This window comes from Leuresthes tenuis, unplaced genomic scaffold (assembly GCF_036924035.1).
Source record: "Leuresthes tenuis unplaced genomic scaffold, fLeuTen1.0.hap1 SCAF_21, whole genome shotgun sequence".
In the NCBI taxonomy this organism is placed as follows: domain Eukaryota; kingdom Metazoa; phylum Chordata; class Actinopteri; order Atheriniformes; family Atherinopsidae; genus Leuresthes; species Leuresthes tenuis.
Window position 1 is genome coordinate 14,829,323 of NW_027325375.1, and position 12,491 is coordinate 14,841,813.

Here is a 12,491-nt window from a genome sequence, read left to right on the forward strand (position 1 = left end):
TCTGCATGATTTGGGATTTTGCTTATAAAATGCATTACTTCACTCAAACTATGTTAAAACTGATTTGTCCTTCATATTCATCAATGTCTAGATCGACTTCAACAAAGAAAAACATTGGACTTTGCAGTAGAAGAAGTTGAAATCCATCATTGATAAATATGGACAAAGCAGTTCCCACTTGCCCATAAGAAAATAAGCTTATTCTCGGATTCCTGATCCTTCAGTGTTGCTCTTTCTTCTACTGCAAAATACAATGTTGTTCTTTGTTGAAGTCGATCTAGACATTGATAAATATGAAGGAAAAAGCAGTTTTAACTTGGTTTGAGTGAATTAATTCATTTTATACATAAAATCCGAAATCGTGCAGAACTCATGAAAATAAGCTTATTCTCGGATTCCTAAAACTTTTGATTGGCTCTTTCTTTTACTGCAAAGTACAACGTTGTTTTTTTTGTTTAAATATATCGAGACATTGATAAATATGAAGGTAAAAGCCGTTTTAACATAGTTTGAGTGAAGGAATTGATTTTATAGATAAAATCCCAAATCATGCAGAACTCCTCAAAAGGGGCGTATGGCTTAATCACAAGTGTGGTTCTTTCTCATTCAGGGTAGTATGAGGAAGTTTATGCTTGAAATATATGTAGAAATGGGTAAATATGAAGGACAAAGCAGTGTTAACTTAGTTTGAGTGAAGGAATTCATTTTATACATAAAATCCCAAATCATGCAGAACGTATGAAAAGAAGCTTATTCTCGGATTCCTGATCCTTCAGTTTTGCTCTTTCTTCTACTGAAAAAATACAATGTTGTTCTTTGTTGAAGTCGATCTAGACATTGATAAATATGAAGGAAAAAGCAGTTTTAACTTGGTTTGAGTGAATTAATTCATTTTATACATAAAATCCGAAATCGTGCAGAACTCATGAAAATAAGCTTATTCTCGGATTCCTAAAACTTTTGATTTGCTCTTTCTTTTATTGCAAAGTACGTTGTTTTTTTTGTTTAAATCTATCGAGACATTGATATATATGAAGGTAAAAGCCGTTTTAAAATAGTTTGAGTGAAGGAATTAATTTTATAGATAAAATCCCAAATCATGCAGAACTCCTCAAAAGGGAGGTATGGCTTAATCACAAGTGTGGCTCTTTCTCATTCAGGGTAATATGAGGAAGTTTATGCTTGAAATATATGTAGAAATGGGTACATATGAAGGACAAAGCAGTGTTAACTTAGTTTGCATGAAGAAATTCATTTTATACATAAAATCCGAAATCGTGCAGAACTCATGAAAATAAGCTTATTCTCGGATTCCTAAAACTTTTGATTTGCACTTTCTTTTACTGCAAAGTACAACGTTGTTTTTTGTTGAAATCTATCTAGACATTGATTACATTCACACCTACTTGCAGTCGAACACCTTCTCATCCACTTATGATCATGTGCGGTCGGGCTTTCGCACCTTTTCTTACCCATTTTTCAGTAATTATGGGTGGACATTCAGACCTTCTTGCAGCCGAAAACCTCCGCTCCTCTTTTGATCATACATTGTCGGGCATTCACACCTTGTCTTACCCGCTTTTTACAAACTTTAGTCGGACATTCAAACCTTCTTGCAGCTGAACCACCTCCGCTCCCTCATATATGGTCTGGCAATAGTACCTTTTCTTACCCGTTTGTGAGTAATTATGGCTGGACATTCACACCTTCTTGCAGCCGAACACCACCTCTCCCGCTTTTGATGATATATGGTCCGGCCTTCTTACCTTTTCTAACACATTTTTCAGCAATTATGGTTGGACATTCACACCTACTCACAGACGAACACCTCCGCTCCCACATTTGATAGTGTATAGTCGGGCATTCTCACCCTTTCTCATCAGCTTTTTGCAAATTATGATCTGATATTCACACCTACTTGAAGTCGAACAGCTCTGCTCCCGCTTTTGATTATGTTTGGTTGGATATTCGAACATTTTCTTAATGCTTTTTACAAACTTTGGTCGGACGTTCACACCGTCTTGCAGCCGAACACCTCCGCTTCCGCTTTTGATGGTGTATAGTCGGGCATTCGAGCCTTTTCTTACCCACCTATTACTTACTATGGTTGGACATTCAAACCTTCTTGTAGCCGAACACATCCGCTCCTGCTTTTGATGATGTATGATTTGGCATTCGCACCTTTTCTTACCCATTTTTCAGTAATTATTGGTCGGACATTCAGACCTTCTTGCACCTGAACACCTCTGCTCCCGCTTTTGATGGTGTATAGTCGGGCTTTCGAGCCTTTTCTTCCCCGGTTTTTACAAATTATGGTTGGATATTCAGACCTTGCAGCCGAAAACCTCCGCTCCCTCTTTTGATCATACATTGTCGGGCATTCGCCCCTTGTCTTACACGGTTTTTACAAACTTTAGTCAGACATTCACACCTTGCAGCTGAACCACCTCCATTCCCTGTTTTGATCATGTGTGGTCTGGAAATACTACCTTTTCTTCCCCCGTTTGTGAGTAATTATGGCTGGACATTCACACCTACTTGCAGCCGAAAAACCACCTCTCCCGCTTTTGATTATGTATTGTCCGGCATTCTAGTCTTTTCTATCACATTTTTCAGCAATTATGATCTGACATTCACACCTACTTGCAGTCGAACAGCTCTGCTCCCGCTTTTGATTATGTTCGGTTGGATATTCAAACCTTTTCTTAACTGCTTTTTAAAAACTTTGGACCTCTGCCCCAAATTTTTTTGATATTTAGTCGGACATTCGCACCTTACCCGCTTTTTGCAAACTATGGCCTTCTTGCAGCCAAACACCTCTGATCTCGCATTTGATGATGTAAGGTTTGGCATTCAGACCTTGCTTCACCTGCTTTTTTACAAACTTTGGTCGGACGTTCACACCTTCTTGCAGCCGAACACCTACACTTCCGGTTTTGATAGTGTATATTCGGGCATACGAACCTTTTCTTACCCGCTTTTTACAAACCATGGTCGGACTTTCACACCTTCTCTTAGCTGAACAACTCCGCTCCCTCTTTTGATTGTGTACAGTCGGGTATTTTAACCTTTTCTTACCCGCTTTTTACCAACTATGATCGGACATTCACACCGTCTTACAGCGGAACACCTCCGCTCCCTCTTTTGATGGTGTATGTTCGGGCATTCGAACCTTTTCTTACCCGCTTTTTACAAACCAGGGTTGGACTTTCACACCTTTTAGTAGCCGAACAACTCCGCTCCCGCTATTGATTGTGTACAGTCGGGTATTTTAACCTTTTCTTACCCGCTTTTTACCAACTATGGTCGGACATTCACACCGTCTTACAGCGGAACACCTCCTCTCCCGCTTATGATCATGTACGGTTTGATATTCGAAAATTTACTTTCTTGTTTTAAAGCAATTATTGATGGACATTCAAACCTTCTTTTTGATGGTGTATAGTCGGGCTTTCGAGCCTTTTCTTCCCGGTTTTTACAAACCATGGTCGGACTTTCACACCTTCTTGTAGCCGAACAACTCCGCTCCCTCTTTTGATTGTGTACAGTCGGGTATTTTAACCTTTTCTTACCCGCTTTTTACCAACTATGATCGGACATTCACACCGTCTTACAGCGGAACACCTCCTCTCCCGCTTTTGATGGTGTATAGTCGGGCATTCGAACCTTTTCTTACCCGCTTTTTACAAACTATGGTGGGACATTCAAACCTTCTTGTATCCGAAAACCTCCGCTCTCTCTTTTGATCATATATTGTCGGACATTCGCACCTTTTCTTACCCGCATTTTACAAACCATGGTCGGACTTTCACACCTTCTTGTAGCCGAACACATCCGCTCCCGCTATTGATTGTGTACAGTCGGGTATTTTAACCTTTTCTTACCCGCTTTTTACCAAGTATGGCTGGACATTCACACCTTCGTACAGCGGAACACCTCCGCTCCCTCTTTTGATGGTGTATGTTCGGGTATTCAAACCTTTTCTTACCCGCTTTTTCCAAACTATGGTCGGCTATTCACAGCTTCCTCTCCACCATACTTGTATGGTTGGATATTCACACCCACTTGCATCCGAAGACCTCTGCCCCAAATTTTTTTGATATTTAGTCGAACATTCGCACCTTACCCGCTTTTGGCAAACTATGGCCTTCTTGCAGCCAAACACCTCTGATCTAGCATTTGATGATGTAAGGTTTGGCATTCAGACCTTGCTTCACCTGCTTTTCACCAAATATAGTCGGACATTCACACCTTCTTGCAGCCGAACACTTCCGCTCCACCTTTTAGTGTTCTATCACACTTTTTTTTCACCGCATTTTATACATTATGGTCGGAAATTTTCAACCACTCTCATCCGAAGACCTCTCCTCCCGCTTTCTTTAATATATTTGAACTTTAGTCGGACATTCAAACCTTCTTGCAGCTGAACCACCTCCGCTCCCTGTTTTGATCATATATGGTCTGGCAATACTACCTTTTCTTACCCGTTTGTGAGTAATTATGGCTGGACGTTCACACCTACTTGCAGCCGAACACAACCCCTCTCGCTTTTGATGATGTATGGACCGGCATTTTTACCTTTTCTAACACATTTTTCAGCAATTATGGTTGGAGATTCACACCTACTCACAGCCGAACAACTCCGCTCCCGCATTTGATGATGTATAGTCGGGCATTCTCACCCTTTCTCATCAGCTTTTTGCAAATTATGATCTGACATTCACACCTACTTGCAGTCGAACAGCTCTGCTCCCGCTTTTGATTATGTTTGGTTGGATATTCGAACCTTTTCTTAACTGCTTTTTACATATTTTGGTTGGACGTTCACACCTTCTTGTAGCCGTACACATGAACTCCTGCTTTTGATGATGTATGGTTGGGCATTCACACCTTTTTTTTGCCCATTTTTCAGGAATTATGGGTGGACATTCACACCTTGCAGCTGAACACCTCCTATCCCACTTATGATCATGTGCGGTTTGATTTTCGAAAAGTTTCTTTCATGTTTTCTAGCAATTATTGATGGACATGTAGACCTTCTTGCAGCTGAACACCTCCGCTCCCGCTTTTGATCATACATTGTCGGGCATTTGCACCTTGTCTTACCCACTTTTTACAAACTTTAGTCGAACAGTCACACCTACTTGCAGCCGAACACAACCTCTCTCGCTTTTGATGATGTATGGACCGGCATTCTTACCTTTTCTAACACATTTTTCAGCAATTATGGTCGGAGATTCACACCTACTCACAGCCGAACAACTCCGCTCCCACTTTTGATGGTGTATAGTCGGGCTTTTGAGCCTTTTCTTCCCCGGTTTTTACAAATTATGGTTGGACATTCAGACCTTCTTGCAGCCGAAAACCTCCATTCCCTCTTTTGATCATACATTGTCGGGCATTCGCACCCTTTCTTACCCGCTTTTTACAAACCATGGTCGGACTTTCACACCTTTTAGTAGCCGAACAACTCCGCTCCCGCTATTGAGTGTGTACAGTCGGGTATTTTAACCTTTTCTTACCCGCTTTTTACCAACTATGGTTGGACATTCACACCTTCTTACAGCAGAACACCTCCGCTCCCTGTTTTGATTATGTATGGTTTGACATTCGCACCTTCTCTCACCCGCCTTTTACTATGGTCGGCCATTCACAGCTTCCTCTCCACCATACTTGTATGGTGGGATATTCACACCCACCTGCATCCGAAGACCTCCGCCCTCACTTTTGTTGATATTTAGTCGGTCATTCGCACCTTACCCGCTTTGGCAAACTATGGCCTTCTTGCAGCCAAACACCTCTGATCTCGCTTTTGATGATGTAAGGTTGGGCATTCAGACCTTGCTTCACCTGCTTTTCACCAAATATAGTCGGACATTCACACCCACTTGCATCCGAAGACCTCCGCCCCAAATTTTGTTGATATTTAGTCGGACATTCGCACCTTACCCGCTTTAGGCAAACTATGGCCTTCTTGCAGCCAAACACCTCTGATCTCGCTTTTGATGATGTAAGGTTGGGCATTCAGACCTTGCTTCACCTGCTTTTCACCAAATATAGTCGGACATTCACACCTTCTTGCAGCCGAACACTTCCGCTCCACCTTTTAGTGTTCTATCACACCTTTTTTTCACCGCATTTTATACATTATGGTTGGGAATTTTCAACCACTCTCATCCGAAGACCTCTCCTCCCGCTTTTGTTAATATATTTGAACTTTAGTTGGGCATTCAAACCTTCTTGCTGCTGAACCACCTCCGCTCCCTGTTTTGATCATATATGGTCTGGCAATACTACCTTTTCTTACCCGTTTGTGAGTAATTATGGCTGGACATTCACACCTACTTACAGCCGAACACAACCTCTTTCGCTTTTGATGATGTATGGACCGGCATTCTTACCTTTTCTAACACATTTTTCAGCAATTATGGTCGGAGATTCACACCTACTCACAGCCGAACAACTCCGCTCCCGCATTTGATGGTGTATAGTCGGGCATTCTCACCCTTTCTCATCAGCTTTTTGCAAATTATTCTCTGACATTCACACCTACTTGCAGTCGAACAGCTCTGCTCCCGCTTTTGATTATGTATGGTTGGATATTCGAACCTTTTCTTAACTGCTTTTTACAAACTTTGGTTGGACGTTCACACCTTCTTGTAGCCGAACACATGCACTCCTGCTTTTGATGATGTATGGTTGGGCATTCGCACCTTTTTTTTACCCATTTTTCAGGTATTATGGGTGGACATTCACACCTTCTTGCAGCTGAACACCTCCTCTCCCACTTATGATCATGTGTGGTTTGATTTTCGAAAATTTTCTTTCATGTTTTCTAGCAATTATTGATGGACATTTAGACCTTCTTGCAGCTGAACACCACCTCTCCCGATTTTGATTATGTATGGACCGGCATTTTTACCTTTTCTAACACATTTTTCAGCAATTATGGTTGGAGATTCACACCTACTCACAGCCGAACAACTCCGCTACCGCATTTGATGGTGTATAGTCGGGCATTCTCACCCTTTCTCATCAGCTTTTTGCAAATTATGATCTGACATTCACACCTACTTGCAGTCGAACAGCTCTGCTCCCGCTTTTGATTATGTATGGTTGGATATTCGAACCTTTTCTTAACTGCTTTTTACAAACTTTGGTTGGACGTTCACACCTTCTTGTAGCCGAACACATGCACTCCTGCTTTTGATGATGTATGGTTGGGCATTCGCACCTTTTTTTTACCCATTTTTCAGGTATTATGGGTGGACATTCACACCTTCTTGCAGCTGAACACCTCCTCCCCCACTTATGATCATGTGTGGTTTGATTTTCGAAAATTTTCTTTCATGTTTTCTAGCAATTATTGATGGACATTTAGACCTTCTTGCAGCTGAACACCACCTCTCCCGATTTTGATTATGTATGGACCGGCATTTTTACCTTTTCTAACACATTTTTCAGCAATTATGGTTGGAGATTCACACCTACTCACAGCCGAACAACTCCGCTACCGCATTTGATGGTGTATAGTCGGGCATTCTCACCCTTTCTCATCAGCTTTTTGCAAATTATGATCTGACATTCACACCTACTTGCAGTCCAACAGCTCTGCTCCCGCTTTTGATTATGTATGGTTGGATATTCGAACCTTTTCTTAACTGCTTTTTACAAACTTTGGTTGGACGTTCACACCTTCATGTAGCCGAACACATGCACTCCTGCTTTTGATGATGTATGGTTGGGCATTCGCACCTTTTTTTTTACCCATTTTTCAGGTATTATGGGTGGACATTCACACCTTCTTGCAGCTGAACACCTCCTCTCCCACTTATGATCATGTGTGGTTTGATTTTCGAAAATTTTCTTTCATGTTTTCTAGCAATTATTGACGGACATTTAGACCTTCTTGCAGCTGAACACCACCTCTCCCGATTTTGATTATGTATGGACCGGCATTTTTACCTTTTCTAACACATTTTTCAGCAATTATGGTTGGAGATTCACACCTACTCACAGCCGAACAACTCCGCTACCGCATTTGATGGTGTATAGTCGGGCATTCTCACCCTTTCTCATCAGCTTTTTGCAAATTATGATCTGACATTCACACCTACTTGCAGTCGAACAGCTCTGCTCCCGCTTTTGATTATGTTTGGTTAGATATTCTAACCTTTTAACTGCTTTTTACAAACTTTGGTCGGACGTTCACAATATCTTGCAGCCGAACACCTCCACTTTCGCTTTTGATGGTGTATATTCGGTCATACGAACCTTTTCTTACCCGCTTTTTACAAACCAAGGTCGGACTTTCACACCTTCTCTTAGCTGAACAACTCCGCTCCCTCTTTTGATTGGGTACAGTCGGGTAATTTAACCTTTTCTTACCCGCTTTTTACCATCTATGGTCGGACATTCACACCGTCTTACAGCGGAACACCTCCGCTCCCTCTTTTGATGATGTATGGTTAGGCATTCGCACCTTTTCTTACCCATTTTTCAGTAATTATGGGTAGACATTCACACCTTCTTGTAGCTGAACACCTCCTCTCCCGCTTATGATCATGTGCGGTTTGATATTCGAAAATTTTCTTTCATGTTTTCTAGCAATTATTGATGGACATTCAGACCGTCTTGCAGCTGAACACCTCCGCTCCCACTTTTGATGGTGTATAGTCGGGCTTTTGAGCCTTTTCTTCCCCGGTTTTTACAAATTATGGTTGGATATTCAGACCTTCTTGCAGCCGAAAACCTCCACTCCCTCTTTTGATCATACATTGTCGGGCAATAGTACCTTTTCTTACCCGTTTGTGAGTAATTATGGCTGGACATTCACACCTTCTTGCAGCCGAACACAACCTCTCCCGCTTTTGATGACATATGGTCCGGCATTTTTACCTTTTCTAACACATTTTTCAGCAATTATGGTCGGACAGTCACACCTACTCACAGACGAACACCTCCGCTCCCACATTTGATAGTGTATAGTCGGGCATTCTCACCCTTTCTCATCAGCTTTTTGCAAATTATGATCTGATATTCACACCTACTCGAAGTCGAACAGCTCTGCTCCCGCTTTTGATTATGTTTGGTTGGATATTCGAACATTTTCTTAATGCTTTTTACAAACTTTGGTTGGACGTTCACACCGTCTTGCAGCCGAACACCTCCGCTTCCGCTTTTGATGGTGTATAGTCGGGCATTCGAGCCTTTTCTTACCCACCTATTACTTACTATGGTTGAACATTCAAACCTTCTTGTAGCCGAACACATCCACTCCTGCTTTTGATGATGTATGATTTGGCATTCGCACCTTTTCTTACCCATTTTTCAGTAATTATTGGTCGGACATTCAGACCTTCTTGCACCTGAACACCTCTGCTCCCGCTTTTGATGGTGTATAGTCGGGCTTTCGAGCCTTTTCTTCCCCGATTTTTACAAATTATGGTTGGACATTCAGACCTTGCAGCCGAAAACCTCCGCTCCCTCTTTTGATCATACATTGTCGGGCATTCGCCCCTTGTCTTACACGGTTTTTACAAACTTTAGTCAGACATTCACACCTTGCAGCTGAACCACCTCCATTCCCTGTTTTGATCATGTGTGGTCTGGAAATACTACCTTTTCTTCCCCCGTTTGTGAGTAATTATGGCTGGACATTCACACCTACTTGCAGCCGAAAAACCACCTCTCCCGCTTTTGATGATGTATTGTCCGGCATTCTAGTCTTTTCTATCACATTTTTCAGCAATTATGATCTGACATTCACACCTACTTGCAGTCGAACAGCTCTGCTCCCGCTTTTGATTATGTTCGGTTGGATATTCAAACCTTTTCTTAACTGCTTTTTAAAAACTTTGGACCTCTGCCCCAAATTTTTTTGATATTTAGTCGGACATTCGCACCTTACCCGCTTTTTGCAAACTATGGCCTTCTTGCAGCCAAACACCTCTGATCTCGCATTTGATGATGTAAGGTTTGGCATTCAGACCTTGCTTCACCTGCTTTTTTACAAACTTTGGTCGGACGTTCACACCTTCTTGCAGCCGAACACCTACACTTCCGGTTTTGATAGTGTATATTCGGGCATACGAACCTTTTCTTACCCGCTTTTTACAAACCATGGTCGGACTTTCACACCTTCTCTTAGCTGAACAACTCCGCTCCCTCTTTTGATTGTGTACAGTCGGGTATTTTAACCTTTTCTTACCCGCTTTTTACCAACTATGATCGGACATTCACACCGTCTTACAGCGGAACACCTCCGCTCCCTCTTTTGATGGTGTATGTTCGGGCATTCGAACCTTTTCTTACCCGCTTTTTACAAACCAGGGTTGGACTTTCACACCTTTTAGTAGCCGAACAACTCCGCTCCCGCTATTGATTGTGTACAGTCGGGTATTTTAACCTTTTCTTACCCGCTTTTTACCAACTATGGTCGGACATTCACACCGTCTTACAGCGGAACACCTCCTCTCCCGCTTATGATCATGTACGGTTTGATATTCGAAAATTTACTTTCTTGTTTTAAAGCAATTATTGATGGACATTCAAACCTTCTTTTTGATGGTGTATAGTCGGGCTTTCGAGCCTTTTCTTCCCGGTTTTTACAAACCATGGTCGGACTTTCACACCTTCTTGTAGCCGAACAACTCCGCTCCCTCTTTTGATTGTGTACAGTCGGGTATTTTAACCTTTTCTTACCCGCTTTTTACCAACTATGATCGGACATTCACACCGTCTTACAGCGGAACACCTCCTCTCCCGCTTTTGATGGTGTATAGTCGGGCATTCGAACCTTTTCTTACCCGCTTTTTACAAACTATGGTGGGACATTCAAACCTTCTTGTATCCGAAAACCTCCGCTCTCTCTTTTGATCATATATTGTCGGACATTCGCACCTTTTCTTACCCGCATTTTACAAACCATGGTCGGACTTTCACACCTTCTTGTAGCCGAACACATCCGCTCCCGCTATTGATTGTGTACAGTCGGGTATTTTAACCTTTTCTTACCCGCTTTTTACCAACTATGGCTGGACATTCACACCTTCGTACAGCGGAACACCTCCGCTCCCTCTTTTGATGGTGTATGTTCGGGTATTCAAACCTTTTCTTACCCGCTTTTTCCAAACTATGGTCGGCTATTCACAGCTTCCTCTCCACCATACTTGTATGGTTGGATATTCACACCCACTTGCATCCGAAGACCTCTGCCCCAAATTTTTTTGATATTTAGTCGAACATTCGCACCTTACCCGCTTTTGGCAAACTATGGCCTTCTTGCAGCCAAACACCTCTGATCTAGCATTTGATGATGTAAGGTTTGGCATTCAGACCTTGCTTCACCTGCTTTTCACCAAATATAGTCGGACATTCACACCTTCTTGCAGCCGAACACTTCCGCTCCACCTTTTAGTGTTCTATCACACTTTTTTTTCACCGCATTTTATACATTATGGTCGGAAATTTTCAACCACTCTCATCCGAAGACCTCTCCTCCCGCTTTCTTTAATATATTTGAACTTTAGTCGGACATTCAAACCTTCTTGCAGCTGAACCACCTCCGCTCCCTGTTTTGATCATATATGGTCTGGCAATACTACCTTTTCTTACCCGTTTGTGAGTAATTATGGCTGGACATTCACACCTACTTGCAGCCGAACACAACCCCTCTCGCTTTTGATGATGTATGGACCGGCATTTTTACCTTTTCTAACACATTTTTCAGCAATTATGGTTGGAGATTCACACCTACTCACAGCCGAACAACTCCGCTCCCGCATTTGATGATGTATAGTCGGGCATTCTCACCCTTTCTCATCAGCTTTTTGCAAATTATGATCTGACATTCACACCTACTTGCAGTCGAACAGCTCTGCTCCCGCTTTTGATTATGTTTGGTTGGATATTCGAACCTTTTCTTAACTGCTTTTTACATATTTTGGTTGGACGTTCACACCTTCTTGTAGCCGTACACATGAACTCCTGCTTTTGATGATGTATGGTTGGGCATTCACACCTTTTTTTTGCCCATTTTTCAGGAATTATGGGTGGACATTCACACCTTGCAGCTGAACACCTCCTATCCCACTTATGATCATGTGCGGTTTGATTTTCGAAAAGTTTCTTTCATGTTTTCTAGCAATTATTGATGGACATGTAGACCTTCTTGCAGCTGAACACCTCCGCTCCCGCTTTTGATCATACATTGTCGGGCATTCGCACCTTGTCTTACCCACTTTTTACAAACTTTAGTCGAACAGTCACACCTACTTGCAGCCGAACACAACCTCTCTCGCTTTTGATGATGTATGGACCGGCATTCTTACCTTTTCTAACACATTTTTCAGCAATTATGGTCGGAGATTCACACCTACTCACAGCCGAACAACTCCGCTCCCACTTTTGATGGTGTATAGTCGGGCTTTCGAGCCTTTTCTTCCCCGGTTTTTACAAATTATGGTTGGACATTCAGACCTTCTTGCAGC